At 40.2% G+C, this 15,958-nt stretch overlaps 1 protein-coding gene across 1 annotated transcript in view; it reads right to left on the bottom strand.

Annotated features, from left to right (window-relative positions):
• The window catches only part of LOC139693490 (uncharacterized), a 570,990-nt gene that overhangs the window by 23,389 nt on the left and 531,643 nt on the right, over window positions 1–15,958 (bottom strand). The gene's annotated exons all lie outside the window — the stretch shown is intronic.

Genomic DNA, 15,958 nt, shown 5'->3' with positions numbered 1-15,958 from the left:
ATTAATATTTTAGTCAGTAAAAAAGCAGTAGTCATTCTACGTAAACGATACACAGTAACCATTGAAACTCTCCCTAGATGAAGAACTTGTGATACTTTATCAAGCAAAAAGATGAATACTTGAAAAAAATGCAACAGATAAAATAGTCAACCCAAATTATACCAGATGAACGAATACTTACGAGTGATAATGCCATTCCCGTCATTTTCACTTCATTAAAAAAGGCATTTGAGACCGCAGTAACGAATAATCAGCACCAATTCACCCATGTTAATAGGAGGTAAAAACTGTGGCGCTTCCAAATTAATTCACAAAGGGCGATATTTCGGGGTAGAACCATTGCCATTTCTGTTCAATTACATATTCATTCGGTTAATCCCATAAATGCCATTTCAATAATTCATTTATACCTCATTAATACGAATCGGCTCGCCAAATCACCCACACGGATAGACACGTACATTGCCGGTCACTCGTTTCGTCAACAAATGTTGTTCCGGACAGCGTATCATGGCTTCACTTTTTGAATCTCCGCCGGGTCCGTCGGTGGCCATCACTTCCTCCTTAGTCTCCCACCCCCCCTCCGGCCGGCCCAGGATCGCCCCTCTGCCCTCCCCCCTTTGCCTCCTCCACACCTCTCTCCTGACGGACGAATTAATGACATCGGCCGCACGGCTCTAGCATCCCAATCAAAATGGAGCGTGGATCAATTCGTTACAAATTGACACGGGGGACGGCGCGGTGGACCGGATCCGCATCGTGACTCGACTCCATTTGGCTCCCGAGGGGACGCCGCTACCTCCGCGGCCCCCATCGCGCGAATGCGTTCCCCCCCGCAATTATCTCGGCGCGGTGCATCATCATCACCGCCCTCACACTCCTGGCCGCCAGCGCGCGCCCTTAAGGCCGGGGCAGCAGCGAGGCCCTCGCCCAGAGACGAACCCCCATTAAATTCGACGCAATATTCGTATTTTTGATGGTACAATGTTCGCGAAAATACATCAACGGATGAATGCGTAGGAAAGTACTAAACCCTTTTATTTTACTCGGGACATTGAAGCAACACCATCATTTTCCCCTTAAGATTCTTGGAAAAATTTAAATTGGGGTTGAGATGCCAAGAGAGCTGGCAATAGAAACCAAAAACAAAAAATGGTTAGCCAAGAGGATTCTCAGTGAAGTCATTCAGTCATTCAGATCCTACGCATGGGATGGTAGGATGTAATGTGATGAGTGTGAGTTTTGATATTCAACTTTTATTTGATATTCATTTTAAAATAAAGTTCAAGGTAAATAAGGTTTGACTAAAGATAATTCATTTTGAGCAATTAAGGGTTACATCGATACTTTACCAAGTTTTTTAATTTATTAAAAACGAAAAATAATTCAAAAACACGAATCACCCTAAAAGTTCGTATTTTTGGATGAAAAAATGCCTCACATTGGAAAGCATCTTCAACCGTCCGCTACATTTCGCACTTGCACCGAGTCACTCGTTAAGGGTCCATTAAAAACAAAATGTGGCCAGAACTAGCACTCGCAGGCGATTGGCGCTTGGTGCGTGTTGAAGATGAAACCCGCACCACTGCGTCTGGGCGGTGCGAGCGAGTTGCGACCTCAAGTCGCGTCAGGAAAAAATTGTTTCCGATACTTTCTAAACAAAACTTTTCCTCTACGTTGTAACAAAACCTTCAATTCTGCACTATTTTACTCCTCTTCACTCCGTACAACAGGTGTCCCCTAGTTATCCTCCTCTATACTTCTCTACCTCGAGTTCTCACCCCTATCGCAGCCTTCAGCCTTTCATCGTCTAACAAAATGCTCTGCGCCCTCTTCTCTTGCCTACTAATGAATTTTTCCATCTTCTCCCCTGTCCACATCACTAGAATTTCTTTCTCTTTCCGTTCCGTCCATTTAACCTTTTCCATCCTTTTTCGCGCCCATTTCTTAAGCGCACCTAATCTACGCTCATTAATTTCATAAGATACCTAGTTTCTGAGCCTTACAAAACGACGCTCCTTATCGTTAATTCTTAATTCATCATTTAAAATGGAACACTTCAATACGAAATTCATTCATAGGTGATCTACATCAAGTACAATTGTAGCATTAATTAAGAGAGGTAAAATTTTCAATACACATTCTGGTTCTTCTAAGGTAATAAGTTCTGGCTTGACAAAGTAAGTAAAAATAATAAGATTATCTTAATACTCTTTGCAATCGTAAACATTAAATAATATGGATGCACGAAGATTCTTTTAATTATTGACCTTCAGGCAGGGGTCGTGGCGATTGTGGGGGGGGGGGGAAGGGAATGGGGAGAGGCGACGAACTTGGAGGGTGATGTGGTAAGTCGAGCTGGGTTGGTATGAGTCGTTGCCTAGGTGAGAAGCCAGGGGGGGTCGGACGGGGGATGAGAAGGAGGGATGCCGTGGTGGGCGATGTGGAGGGTGGATCTGAGTCCACGGTCGTCCCGCGCTCACGTTTCACCGAGCGAATATTAGGCGGTCGCTCGAGCGTGGGCCGCGGAGTACGCCCCGCCGCACAGTTCCCCGACCGGGTATTAACTCGAAAAAAGCCAAAGTGACCGAAGCGCGCCTCAACCCGGCTATCCTTCCGTGCACCCACCCCAGCGCCCGTTTATTTTTACTCCTCGTAGCCTTTCGGTCACGGGCCAGTTGAAGCGCAGATCGATTTCCATTCGAGCCTGTCTCCCCTTTCTCGTGATCGTAACCGAAAAAGAAAAATAAATAACGATATTAAATAAATGAGTAATCCGACAGGGGACGTCCGTTCACTTTGAGCTGGGATGGAATGCCTTTCAGGCCAATGGAATCAGCGGAAAACGTCAAAACCCGATACAAGTCCGCCAGCAACCCGTTTCGCGCCTGTAAACGAAAGGGGGTAGCGTTTTTTATTTTATTTTTTTTTCAAATTCCCTAATTCCAGCGGCAAACGATATAGGTTGAAGAGAATGCCATTCCCTAGCCGTGGCAACAAATTTTCTCCGTTAAAAATAAGTCACAAGAGCGTAGTCTGTAACTGTAGCCAAAGAATTCCTTTATTTACGTGATAATTATTTGGATGACGACATTAATGAACGAGTCACGTTCCTCCCGAATTTTCAGAGATGGATGCAGAAGATATTTCCTTCACTCCTGTAAAATTATTGACCAAAGATGTGCGTTAATGATGGATATTTTGAAAAGTATTTTAAGGGCGAAATATTTTGTCATGTGGATTCTTCTGATGCGCTTTGCCCCCATTAGCTTCTTTAGTCTCACGCGCCCTTTGGAATTAGTAGACTGCCTCGGTAACAACCAGACTATAGTACGTCGTACGGAAAATGAATCGGAATGTGGGAAAGTGCATCCTGGGTGATTACCAAAAAATCGATAAGTAAAAATACTCCACAACCATAGAACCACTAGATACAACTGATTTTGAGCATTGAGCAGTTTCATTGAGCAAGTCTCCTGGACATATTTCTTGTAAAAATAAGAAAAAACAATGTAAAGTTAAAATTTAAAACTATTCACGAAATGGCTCGAAATTTAACACTAACTCATGTTTAACACGATTTGCTTCCTAAATTGTAGTTGGTAAGATCTGAAAATGGATACAATGGTAAGTTGCGCTACTATGCACTCGTATTTGGAAATGAGACATGTATTTCTATTAAATTCAATTTATCTTTGATGAGCAGTTTTCATTGAAGTGCTTTAGGAAGGCTTTTACAGATAACGAAGGATTAATTACTTAAATATTACACCAACACTTAACAAAAAGGCTAACAACTTTTCAATATTTTAAGTGCTTAAATAATTTTAGTACATAAATTTAAAACTAAAAATTTATGGCTTGAGGGGTTCATACAATTAAACAAATCCTTTAGGACAAAGTTTTTTAAACATTTTACTTGAAATTTAATTCTTTTAGGTACTATTTTTGCGACCTAAAATGGCAATTTTTATGGAGCATATATAACACTAACACCGTCTAATGACTGAGTTATAAGTAGTGACTATTATTATTCGTTTAGAGTTAGATAAGGTTATGCAGCAATTGAACAATAAATAGGTATATAATGCACATGGACAGATTTCTCGGCTGGCGGACTAGCGATCCTCCTATTGATATTTCATAATGCAAAGGGAAGAATCAAATAACTTTGCATTTCCTCATATTCTGTGGAGACGTAAAGTTATTTTATTCTTCCTTCGTCATTACAAAGTTACGGCCTCAAATATCCCTCAGGTCTTTTCTAAAACATTTTGGTTTTTATTAGCAAAATGAAATTAAAAGAACAGCTCTGCAATAATAAAATGCAGAACAGATAACAATTTTCCACTAGATATCTAGTGGAAAATTGTTGCTAACTGTTTTTTTATTGTTTGAATTCCACCACATCACGCCTAAAACTACTCAATTAGCTCTGCAATGCTAAAACGCAGTAATTTCATCTCTGGTTAAGTTTTTTAAAGCCAATGCAAAGAGTTAGTGAGAAATTTAAAGAGAGTTGGTAGAAAACCTTTCCGTTCAAATAAACTTCAGAATATACAACAACGTTTCGCAAAGCTTTTAGACACGCAAACAATCAAGAGTAAACCAAATGCGATAAACTTCGTACTATCGATGACTGACAAGAAAACGTTTTAAGATTACACATGTTTCAATCAGGGAAAGATGGTTGAAGAAAAGCGAGTTACAAAATACGTCTTCTCTCGGAGAATTAATTAGTTATGACCGTAATTTAGGGACAGTTCGCCAAGCCACTGCAGTGAGGTAATCGAGAAATGGAAGGCCGGAGTAAAAGAAATCATGGCGGGTGGAAATTATGAAGCAGGACGGAAAAAGCCTCAATCAGTCAGAGGGGTAACGGTGATGGGGGAGATGAACGAGAGAATATATACCAATACTTAGGAGCTGGAAAGCGTCAATGGAAAGAAGGTAAAGAGCACTAGTAGGGGGGACGAAAGATACGAAGAGGAAGCGTGTATATAAGAGGCTGGAAATAAACCTGGGGAACTCCCGCGGGGTCCTAAGGCCCACCACCCCTGCAAACCAAAGGAGTAGGAGCCACTGCCGTCTGTGAACACGCAAGGCCAGGAGTGTAGGACGGGTGGGGAAGATGCGGAGAAGGACATTGATCACAGCACAGAACTCTCAACTAAAGAGGGGGGGTGACACTGTATGCATGACCCCTTAACACAATGTCACCATGAATGCGTTTCAGGGGAGGAGTTAGCCGAGGATTTTAGGGATGAGGAAAGGTGTGGATGGGATTTTGGTGGGATATAACCAAATTGCTCCCTACACGACTCTGAGTTGGCTGCGTTTTTTCTTCCCAGATCTTGGCGGGCGAGTCGGTACACAGTCCCAACACATTCAGTCGCAGAGTTTCCGGTTGAAATGCAAGGGCATTGTATGGGAATGGCGTGGACACGGGTGGTATTGAGCTTCCTTCAAAGGAGGTCACCTCCGCCAAGCGCAATTCGAAAGGTCATTTTGAGGGGAAACCTTTACCCTTCCTGCATCTCGTCCTGCCTCGGGAAAATGGATCAGGCGGTGCACATTTTCTGGAGTAAAATAAAGTATCTTCTCATCAAGAAGAGAGTTTAAAATGAAGACTTCCTCTGGCAAGGATGTCCGACCCCGTCCCCATCGAGTCATCTCTTGGGTATTCTATATTCTTCCCTTGCTCAACTAGCTCGAGGGCTTTTCGAATGTATTAGGGTATTTCGGAAATAAGAGCGCGCCCTTATTAAAATATACGATACGTAATAAGTTAGGCCTTTATTTCAATGTGAAGACTGCAGAAGCATATCTGTAAGCTGACACATTCCAAATTGCAGATGTAAGCTAAATTATTTAAGATTAAATATTAATTTAAATGCATTAGTATGCACTATATTTGGAAGATCTTCGCATTTGTATTTATCATTTGCTAAATGTTATATCGTAAAATGATTTAAAGGTAGTCACATTTCACTTTGGCTGAATATACAGAGTGGAAAATGAATGCGCTGTAAAATAATGTGCATAGCAATAAAGGGATTATAATAATGTGTATAATAATAAAAAATAATTTGTAAGCATCAGAGAAACGTGGGCGTGAGTAAATTTTACAATGATCAAAAAAATACATTGCTGGGTAGAAAAATGGAATCTCTTTTCACCGCCTATTTTCCTAATCATTTTCTTCTACTATTTTTTTCAATTTCCCAAAATTGCTTCCATTTATGTGAAAAGTCTTTCATCGGGCTGTCATATATTTTTTCCTAGTAGATCTACTGGAAAATTAAGGTCTCTTTAATTGGAGTAATGGATTTTCATATTTCCAGTCTTCCTTTGTACGTAAATATATATATAATTTGTGTAAATAGGTGCAAGCCCCTTCCCCCCCAAAATCATAATTCTTCGAAACGCACAAATATTTCAGCAGCCGCGTGTATGAACAATTTGATTTCACTCCACTCCACGCTGCTCGGATTCCTACAATTCCTTTCCCTATCGAGTCTTCCATCTCCTCACCCAAAAATCCCCACCTCATACCTTGCTTGCATCCTCCCACCATAAGGATTCCCTTCGACCCCCAACCTCCACAGACCACCGCCACATTTGTAAGGGCATTAAATTTTCAGGCGACTTGGTATCACTTGGGTAGGTGCTGCGGCCTCCGAACACTCCAGCAGAGAAACTTTCCCATTCGGGAGCTTTATGTTTAATTTCTTCCCCCCAGGAACCATTATTCACAGCCAACGCGGCGAAAATATTTCCTAGAAATCCGACCCCATCCTGTCCTCGGGCAGTGAGGTATGAGACGGCGACGGGGGATCGAGTGAGCGAGGCCCATTATTCGTGGCGGAAGAGCCCACAGGATAACCCCCCACCCCCTATGCCGCCACACCATTCGACTCGGGACGAGTGAGAAGAGATCGTGGCTGTCTCGCGAAGTGGAAGGGTTTTCCAATGTGACGCAAAGGCGGCTTTTTGTTCTAACTCCGTAAATTGTGTTGCCATCAATCTCATAGTCTACAAATCTTCACGAATAGACTCACCTGAGTCTGAATCGAGTTTTCAATCTATTTTAAGAGGTTTTGAAATAAAGAAATAATGCTAGAACAAATGTGTATGTGCTATGTACGGTGAGACTTATTTTCTCTGTGTGCAGGTAAAACTTACCTTACAAAATATTTATTGAGAAAGGTGTGATTGAAAATACTCAGCAAGGAATAACATTATGTGCATGCGTTATGATAAACTTAAATATTAAAATTTGTTCAGCCGGAAGAAATATCAATTTCCTTTTCTATAATACTCTCTTGAATAGTAACATACATATGTTCGTCCTTTATATGTGTTCCTATCCCTTTTCCGTATATCCAATTCTATGTGAATAAGTATATATATATATATATATATATATATATATATATATATATATATATATATATATATATATATAATATGAAATGCTGATGCCAAAATGGTGTCATGAGCAAATTGTTTTCTTTCTGACATTACAACAACTTGTACCTGCATTCAAGGTATTTGATTTTACTGTGTATCTACGACATTGCCAAGACAAGACAAAAAACAAGGGGTAATAGGGCTCAGAAACCCATCACTTCCCTCGAAGCTCATGGAAAAATGATTTCATTACTCCGTAAAACTACTTATCCCACGGATAAAAGTAATAATTGCAGCTCTGGATCTCTATTTTCTCATCCTTAAACGACAAATGGAGACGTGGTCTTTCACCCTTGATCCACCGCACTGGGTTAAGTCCTCTCTCCTCCTCTTTACTTGCCACTCCACAATATTGACTCGGCAACCATCTTCTCCACGCTCCGCGGATTTAACGGGAACAAACCTTCGAAAGGGACAACTGCGTTAGTAGAACGGCAGGTGGACGAAAGTTTTGCGAGGCATCCACGGAGTCGCACGCGCACGTAAATTAACTCCCGTGTTTTCGTGACAAGACAAAGGGGAAGTTGGGGCTAGGCAACACGATCGCTAATCACGAACTCACGTCCAGGTGTGCACCGGGGAGACCGGCTACAACAACCACTTCACCCCTCCAGGACGACTGGCTGCTTCTCCCTAACCCTTCCCGGCCTTCCCTTCAGCCTACTCCGCCCTATTGCCCCCCTCTCTCTCTCTTTCTCGCCCCCTTCAAACCCCTCCCTTCTCCTTCCAACTCCAAGAGCAAAAGGAGAAGAATGACACGCTGGGGATGCAAGGCTGCAGTCGTCCGAGGTGGGGATTCTCCAAATCCTATTACCTTCCGACAGGCAATGGGGTGGAGAGGAGAGTGAGTTCACGGACAGTTCTCAAGTTGGGCGCAAAAATACTTGCCCTCTCTAATCAAGATGTCAGCCTCAGGGGGCCCGGACATTCGTAAAACAACCTCCATACAAATGTTATATCGTACCATGAAGCTAAGGACTGTCTCTGTAACGACAGTCTTAACAGAAATAGATATTTTTCCAGTAATTTTCAGAAGTTTCCTTTAACTTTCAAATACTTCAGTTCAGATGGATTAAGATTAGATTTTTTGAAATTCAGGTCCTTTTTTATCCACTCTATATCATCACCTTACATGCAATAAACCCCTGATATTAAATAGAATACAAATATATAATTTAATGTGGCTTCATCTCATATTTTGGCTTTAAAAGGCTGAAATTGATACTTAATCGTCCAGAAATCTGGATATATATTATAAATATTAGATTGCTATATGATTGTTTTAATATTTATCTAACTGTTTAGTTAATAAATATTTTTTCCAATTTTTAAAGCAAAACATTCATGGCATTCGTGAAAAATTTTGTATTTATAATTTTGTATTCATATTACTGCGTACGGAAATTAACCAGTAAATAGAATTTCAATGTCGACCCCCATTTTAATACGAATAACATTAATGGTTTATATGAGATGGAGGTTGATGACAAAATAAATAAACACATTAAAAACATTTAATTAGTATTTAAATATCATAGCTCCAGATGAAGTCGCCAAAAATACGATAGATGGGCGGGATAATATTTTAAAGCTACAAATGTGATAATGTTTGCAGTTGTAATCAAATGTTCTATATATGTCTTTTAATTCTACATAATCAGGACCAGAATTAAGTATTGAAGCCCATAATTGAATAAAATCTAAAGATAAGAGAATATGTTCATTGTGGAATTCCACAATATGATAGGAAATAATTTCATATACACTTAGAGTATACCTTGTTTGCATGGCCTCGTGAAAGCTTGTAAAAAAACAATATTTTAATCTTTTTCATTTTTATTAGTTTTCGGGGATACATTTATGATTGTTTCTGTTTTTCTGTCGTCACAATTGTAAATATGACAAATATTAGTCAATAACATGGCCAAGGCAGAATGCACTTTATAAAAACCTTAATCACAATTTTGACGACATTTAATGTTCACAGAAAAAGAGTAGTTGGGTAAAATGCCAAGAGCGGTTCAAATGGATGAATTAAAACTATTAATTTTATTTGAATTTACTAAACAAATCGACAAAATAATAGTTTATAAACAATATGAATTTCCTTGGTTCCAATCATAGCACAAGATCGTAGAATCTTGCAGGCAGGTCTTATAATGCTCATTACCTTTCCTTTGACAATTTTGTAGCTGAGAAGAATAGAACCTCGAAAAATGACTATTACCGGGGGGGCACCCAAAAGTGGTAGGACTGATTTTCTCTGGCGCGAACGGAGCGGTGGAGGGGGTCTGCCTGGCAGGGTAAGGTGGAGGGGGCTCTTAGCAACAGACCGACACCTACCTCAGTCGCCTGCGGGCTGTCGTTGAGTGAGGACACCGTTTTTAGTGAAGCAAGTTTTTTGTCCGCGTCGAAAAACAAAATGAATCTGAATTTAGAGCAACGTTATTCCGTGAAGTTTTGTGCGAAACTCGGGAAGACGGTAACTGAGACCCTCGATATGATCAAGCAGGCTTATGGGGACACTGCCTTAAGCCGTTCCACAGTATTTGAGTGGCACAAGTTGTTTAAAGAGGGTAGGGAGCTAGATGAAGACGACCATCGCTCCGGACGGCCGTCGACGGCAAGAACCGACACGAATGCGGACAGAGTGAGGACACTGCTGAACACAGACCGACGCTTAACCAGTGAAGAAATTGCAGACCAGTTTAGTCTGTCTGCATCCAACGTCCAACGCACTATTTCAGAGGATTTGGCCATGCGCAAGGTGTGCGCCAAGATGGTGCCGAAAATTCTGAGTGTCGACCAACAGCTCCGGACCAAATACGGCGTTGCCACGTTGCCGCACCCACCCTATTCTCCCGATCTGGCACCACCGGACTTCTTCTTCTTCCCTCTGATGAAAAGACAGCTCAAGGGACGACGTTTTGACTGATAAAGGCCGTTCAAGAGGCTTCGGCGAGGGTCATCAACGGCATCCCCAAAGAAAATTTCCAGCGGGCGTACGGGGAATGGGAGCAACGTTATACTAAGTGTGTGGCAGCTCAAGGAGCATACTTTGAAGATTATTAAGTCGATGTAAGTATATCGTCAATAAAATTCTTGTGAAAATATCAGTCCTACCACTTTTGGGTGCGATCCTGTATTTGTCTACATCTTTTATTATCAATCGCAAATTAATATTAATAAATTTATTATTATAAGTTTAATACAAAACCAACTAGATAAATATAAATTGAATGTCCAAAATGTGTTGACACATATCATAGTTGGACAACTAGGTTTAGAAACGTATGGATATTTTTACGTATATAAAAAAAGAAGACTTAAGCTGTCCCTTGGGTAGGCTTCTTCATTAGCACATCAATCACAGAGAATTCACGACCATTGTTTTATAAATGAAGGAGACAACTTGCCACTAAAAACACCATTTCACTATTTTCTTGCGATGCTAAATGGCTGTAAGTCGGACAGTAGAATAAGTTTAACATAAAGTTTTTTTTATCTTTGCCTTTTTTGCTTTCCAAAAATATTATGTAGGCTCAGATGAATTAGATGAGAAGAAAAATTGTGAACCTAACAACAAGTTTGCGTTTTACTGACGAAATATAAGCATTTCAAATACCCTTGTGTCGAGTACTCCATGCTTCGGTTTTTGAAAGCCTAAATCAATACTCTCCTCCATAATCCCTTTTCCACTTTGTTGCCTGTTAGTGTATAGCTCAGCGTTTTGCATAAAACTTCAGCCAATAGGTCAAGGTACTTCAATTGAAGAGCAATTGCTACAAGCCAAGCATTTGGGTAATGCAATAGTATTTACGTGTCATAACCTACTTCAGAATGAATCAATTACGGTATGCACATGAATGTGCCTACCGATATATAATCAAAATTTCTAAGCAGATGCATTATTCACCTAATAAACAAGATATAATTAAGTAAGATAAAAAGTGAAGGAATCGCCATTAATCACATTTACTGTTGTCTAAAGAGGCAAATATGTAAACACAAACGAATTTCTGCTAAATACGTTGATACCGAATTTAAATTCAGAATGAGATACACATAGGTGTTCATTAATCTTTCGTTTTCGATTAATATTCTTCAAACTAATCATTTTTATTAATAACAAACACTTACTAGTTTTTATAATGGCTTGCTTCCAATTTGGCTTTTATATTTTGTGCTCAGGAGCGTTGATTTAAAAAATATAACAAGATTATTTTTATATTGTGAAAGCTCTCGTCCACATTTGTGATAAAAAACAGCATAAATTAATTTATTGAAATAGAGCAACCAATTAAATTAATAATACTGCGTTTAAGAGTATTACAAAATATTTTCAAATAAAGTGATGCCACGAAGGCCTCAAATTTAAATAGTGGAGATGGATTATTAGTCAGTGAATCTGGGACAATGTGGATTATAACTTAGAAATTTATTGCATTCGCCATTAAATGGAGGAAGGTTTTTCAGGGAGCCATGTGAATGGCCGCGAATAACGGATCGAATAATCTGCCGAAGTTCGAATGACCTCACGCGAGGCTGAGAAACACTTAAATACTTCCGCCGTGGAGTTCGGTTTAACGAGGATGGGGGAGGGGGCACGGCGGCCAGGATTTTTATTTATTTCTCTCCCGCCTCCCACGCCTCCTCTCCGCCCCCTCTCCCCCCTGCCACCCTCCACGAGCCTTTGCCTCTACCCGCTCCGCACTTCGGGACCACACGGCCGACCTACCGCGCGGAGATCATTCCGCCGACCCTCTCCGAAGCGCGCGGAGGGAGGGAGGACGAGGAAGGCGCACGGCCGCCTCTGAGAGTTTCTCGCCCCCAAACCGACGAAGGTAACCCACCTCCCTCCTCTCGCCCGCACTCTCCTGCTTTGAGCCGCAGCCGCCCGCACCCACTGCTCCCACTTTCCCCTGCACACCTCCCGCCGTATCTCCCCCCCTACCTCTCCCAGCCTCTCGGCGTTTCTCTTGCAAAGCAATTACAGCCGTGGGATTTCGCCGACGCCCGAGGCGGTGAGCGACTGCACCTTTTACGAACGTATTCGAACCACAGATTCTCGAATACTCACCCCGAAATGTTTCGCTCCATGTTTCCGCTGATTTCGTGCTCCATTCTTTTTATCACTTCCCGGTGGGGGAGCTCACAGAGCACTTCTTTTCCGTTTCACTCACCCCCCCCCCCTCTCTTCCAATCTCTGCCTTCTTCTCGAGGAGAGCATTACATAAACAAACAAATGAACAGAAGCGAATTTTCGAGTTTTTTGTACGTCGGCAAAGCGTGATTTTTCATAACGCGTCTAGTGACGCTGAGGTACGAGGGCAATTTCCTTGAGACAATTTGTCACGAGGGGAAGCCGCTTCCCTATTCTAGCTGTGGCCTTTTCCAACAACTTATAAAAAAGGCTAGAAAGAAAAGTTAAAATTATTGTGTGATTCGTGAAAATTTATCGCAGAATTCCTTAGTGACCTGAATTTTCTACGAGGTCATATAGCCAATCGATCTTTCGAAGAAGTGTTCAGCTTCATATGCCCTTAATTTGAGGACAGTTAAAAGGTTGAAAGTAAAAATCATCATGCTCCAAAATAATGATCCGTCGTATTCATAAAAAGTTATCTTATACATTGAAACTTAGGTGCAACAAATTACAATTTGAAATATTAATAACAGAGATGTAATGCAAAAAAATTGGAAATGAATAAAAACGCAATTAATTGAGAACGAATGCTCTTTAGCAATTCTTTTCAAACTTCGTACGAATATGAGAAATACGTCCACCTGTTTAAACATTCGCCACAAAGCCAACAGTTCTACACATGCACATAACTCCGCAAGCCGCCACATTGACGTGTGGGATGGGGGGTGCCAGTAACAATTGCAGAATTATTAATTTATGCATTCACTTGAATACAAGTCAGTTCATTTAGAAACAGGACCACATTTAAACTGTTAAAATAAGAAATTTGTTCAACTTATTCCCTCTTCCAACCTCCCCTCAATGTTCCATGAGATTCTCCTTTCAGCAGTATCGAGATAAGAGAAGCTTAGCATTATTGACTGCTACGTGTACTTCCACTATTACCTTGTTGTATTTCTCAAAAGGATCCAGGTTTTCCATGCTCAGATCAGTGACAATCAATTCCGAAGATTTATCAAATTTATCTTGAATTTAGAATACATTTTAATATCCATGACGGAGGATGGTCCTATTGAAGATAAATTACTACTGCTTTGGGCTATTTCCCATTATTCATCTCTATACGCAGCTATATCCATTATAGACGCTTGTAAATAATATTTAAAATGAATGGCTTTACATTTGCTGCAATCATTAAAAGAATGGTGAGTACCAATTAAAATTCTTGCTCATTACTTCAGCCAACTATGTAAAAACTATTTGGTAGTAAGTGGTTTTCATTTCATAACTTTCTAGAATATTTTCATGATAATTATAGACTGGTAAGTCGGTTTCTTAAATAATTAGAAAAGTGAAGTAATTAATTGTTACTATTAAGTCTGTCGTTTGATAAATACTTCGTTACATTTTTATCCCTCCACACGGGGAATAAATCTTTGAATTCACTTAATTTAATGCCTTCCCGGAGATAAAGAAGTTCTCAGGATGAAGGAGAAGGGGATGATGAGAGGCGGGACGAAGCGGGCGTCGCTCATCTTTTCACTCCGATGGCGGGAGAAGGAAAAACGCCACATGCATTTACAACCGACTCACTACTCGACAGATGCCTTCCCAGGGACTTCAAAGCCAGCTCAACATTTTCCCGAGCATTGCATCAAAGATCGCTCTCGGCTTGGACGAGAAATTTCGCGAGGGAAGGGAGAGAGGGAGGAGGCAAAAAAAGAGATAAAAATAAGTGCACGTAAACCGAGGCTCCATTCACACGCTACACAGTTTACATTTCGAGGACAATCACTTTGTGACGATGGTGGAGGTCCTCCGCCTAAAATACCGGCTAATGAGCACTCGGCGTAAACATTGAGCGCGCACTGCTTCCGTCACCCGTTCCCAAACACCCTCTCCTTGCTATCCTCTTCATCCAGATCCCACTTCGCAGCTCCGTCCAACGGCCCTCTTTTGAGTTCCGTGCCTTACTCATCATCCTCTGTCATGGATTCACGTATGAACAAAAAAAAAACAAGTTATTTCTTGCAGGCCAGAACATGAGTTTGCGTCAGGGAGCGGACTAGGCATTGATTGTAGCGTTCATAAAAGGAATGGACGGAGGTGATAGGCTTTTCTAATTAGATTCTTGGGTTCCTAACCTTGCTCTACAAGTGAGCTCGAATGATACCAGGGGACAACAAGCACTGGAATCCATAAATTACATAGACACTTTATCATTCTTCATGTGAATAAACTTATTAGGAAAATAAATTGGGGAGTCTAAAAACTTTATCTCCTCTAGAAGTAAACTTACTGTACATACTCAAACCTTTTCATAAGTGTCAGTCTCGCTCGTTTTTGTTGTGGCTAAAGAGGCATCAGTACTAGATACTGTTCTCACCGTTTGCTCAATTTTTTCTGAAAATAATACGCAAAATCTAAAGAATTTCTACACACTTATTTAAATTTAAATATTAATATCCTTTCTGATTGTTCGAGAATACTTTCCCCAAATATTTAACGTTTCCTGACTACCGTGAAATACCATATTTTCTTAACTTTTTTATTATTTTTTCTTAAAAAAGAGTTTTGACTAAGGTAAGTTTATTTAAGATGAAGCCGATTTTTTTCTCCTTTTCTATTTATCGCGAAAGGTTGGACTTGTGAGTTTTTGACTAGTTTTAAGGTCCTTTATTTTATCTAGATTATTTTCCATTAGGGCCTTATTTTATTCATCCAAATTTCCATCACACCGAATTTCATTAGATTTAATTGTATATAGAGTATTGCGACATATTTTGTTCATTGCCAATGCTAATAAATGTTTAATATTATAATGGCATATCAAAATAGAGATGAAACACTTAATAAAGATTACCATCTACATTCCATGTCACGAAAAATCAATAAAATTATTCCAAAGTAGAAATTAAAATCTAACTTTCAACTCAAGTTAAAGAGGGATGCGAAACATGTTTGTATGGCTTAGTTCAGGAAACAGACATTGCAATATGAATTTTAAGGATTTTTGCGTTATGTGAGTAAGAGCTTACGAGTAGTACAGAAGTAGTATATAGCCTGGGTGCATCAACAACCTACCATAAAATGGTAGGTTATTGCTAAAAATAGCACTATGTCAGTTATTTTTCAACTATAATTGACTAATTTAAAGCCTTCTTAATTGCATGAAGTAGTCCCAAGTAGCAAAACAACTTTCCTTACAAGTTTTTACCATTTCTTAAAGAACATTTATTCCCTTTCTATCATGCTGTTGCTATATTACGGGCTTGACATATAAAACTATAATCATTTTCCCCCTGAACAATTCACTCGTTACGCGCACGGCTTTATCGT

This window comes from Hetaerina americana, unplaced genomic scaffold (genome assembly GCF_022747635.1).
Source record: "Hetaerina americana unplaced genomic scaffold, ioHetAmer1.1.p SCAF_5, whole genome shotgun sequence".
NCBI lineage: Eukaryota > Metazoa > Arthropoda > Insecta > Odonata > Calopterygidae > Hetaerina > Hetaerina americana.
This window is presented reverse-complemented; position numbering and strand designations above follow the sequence as displayed.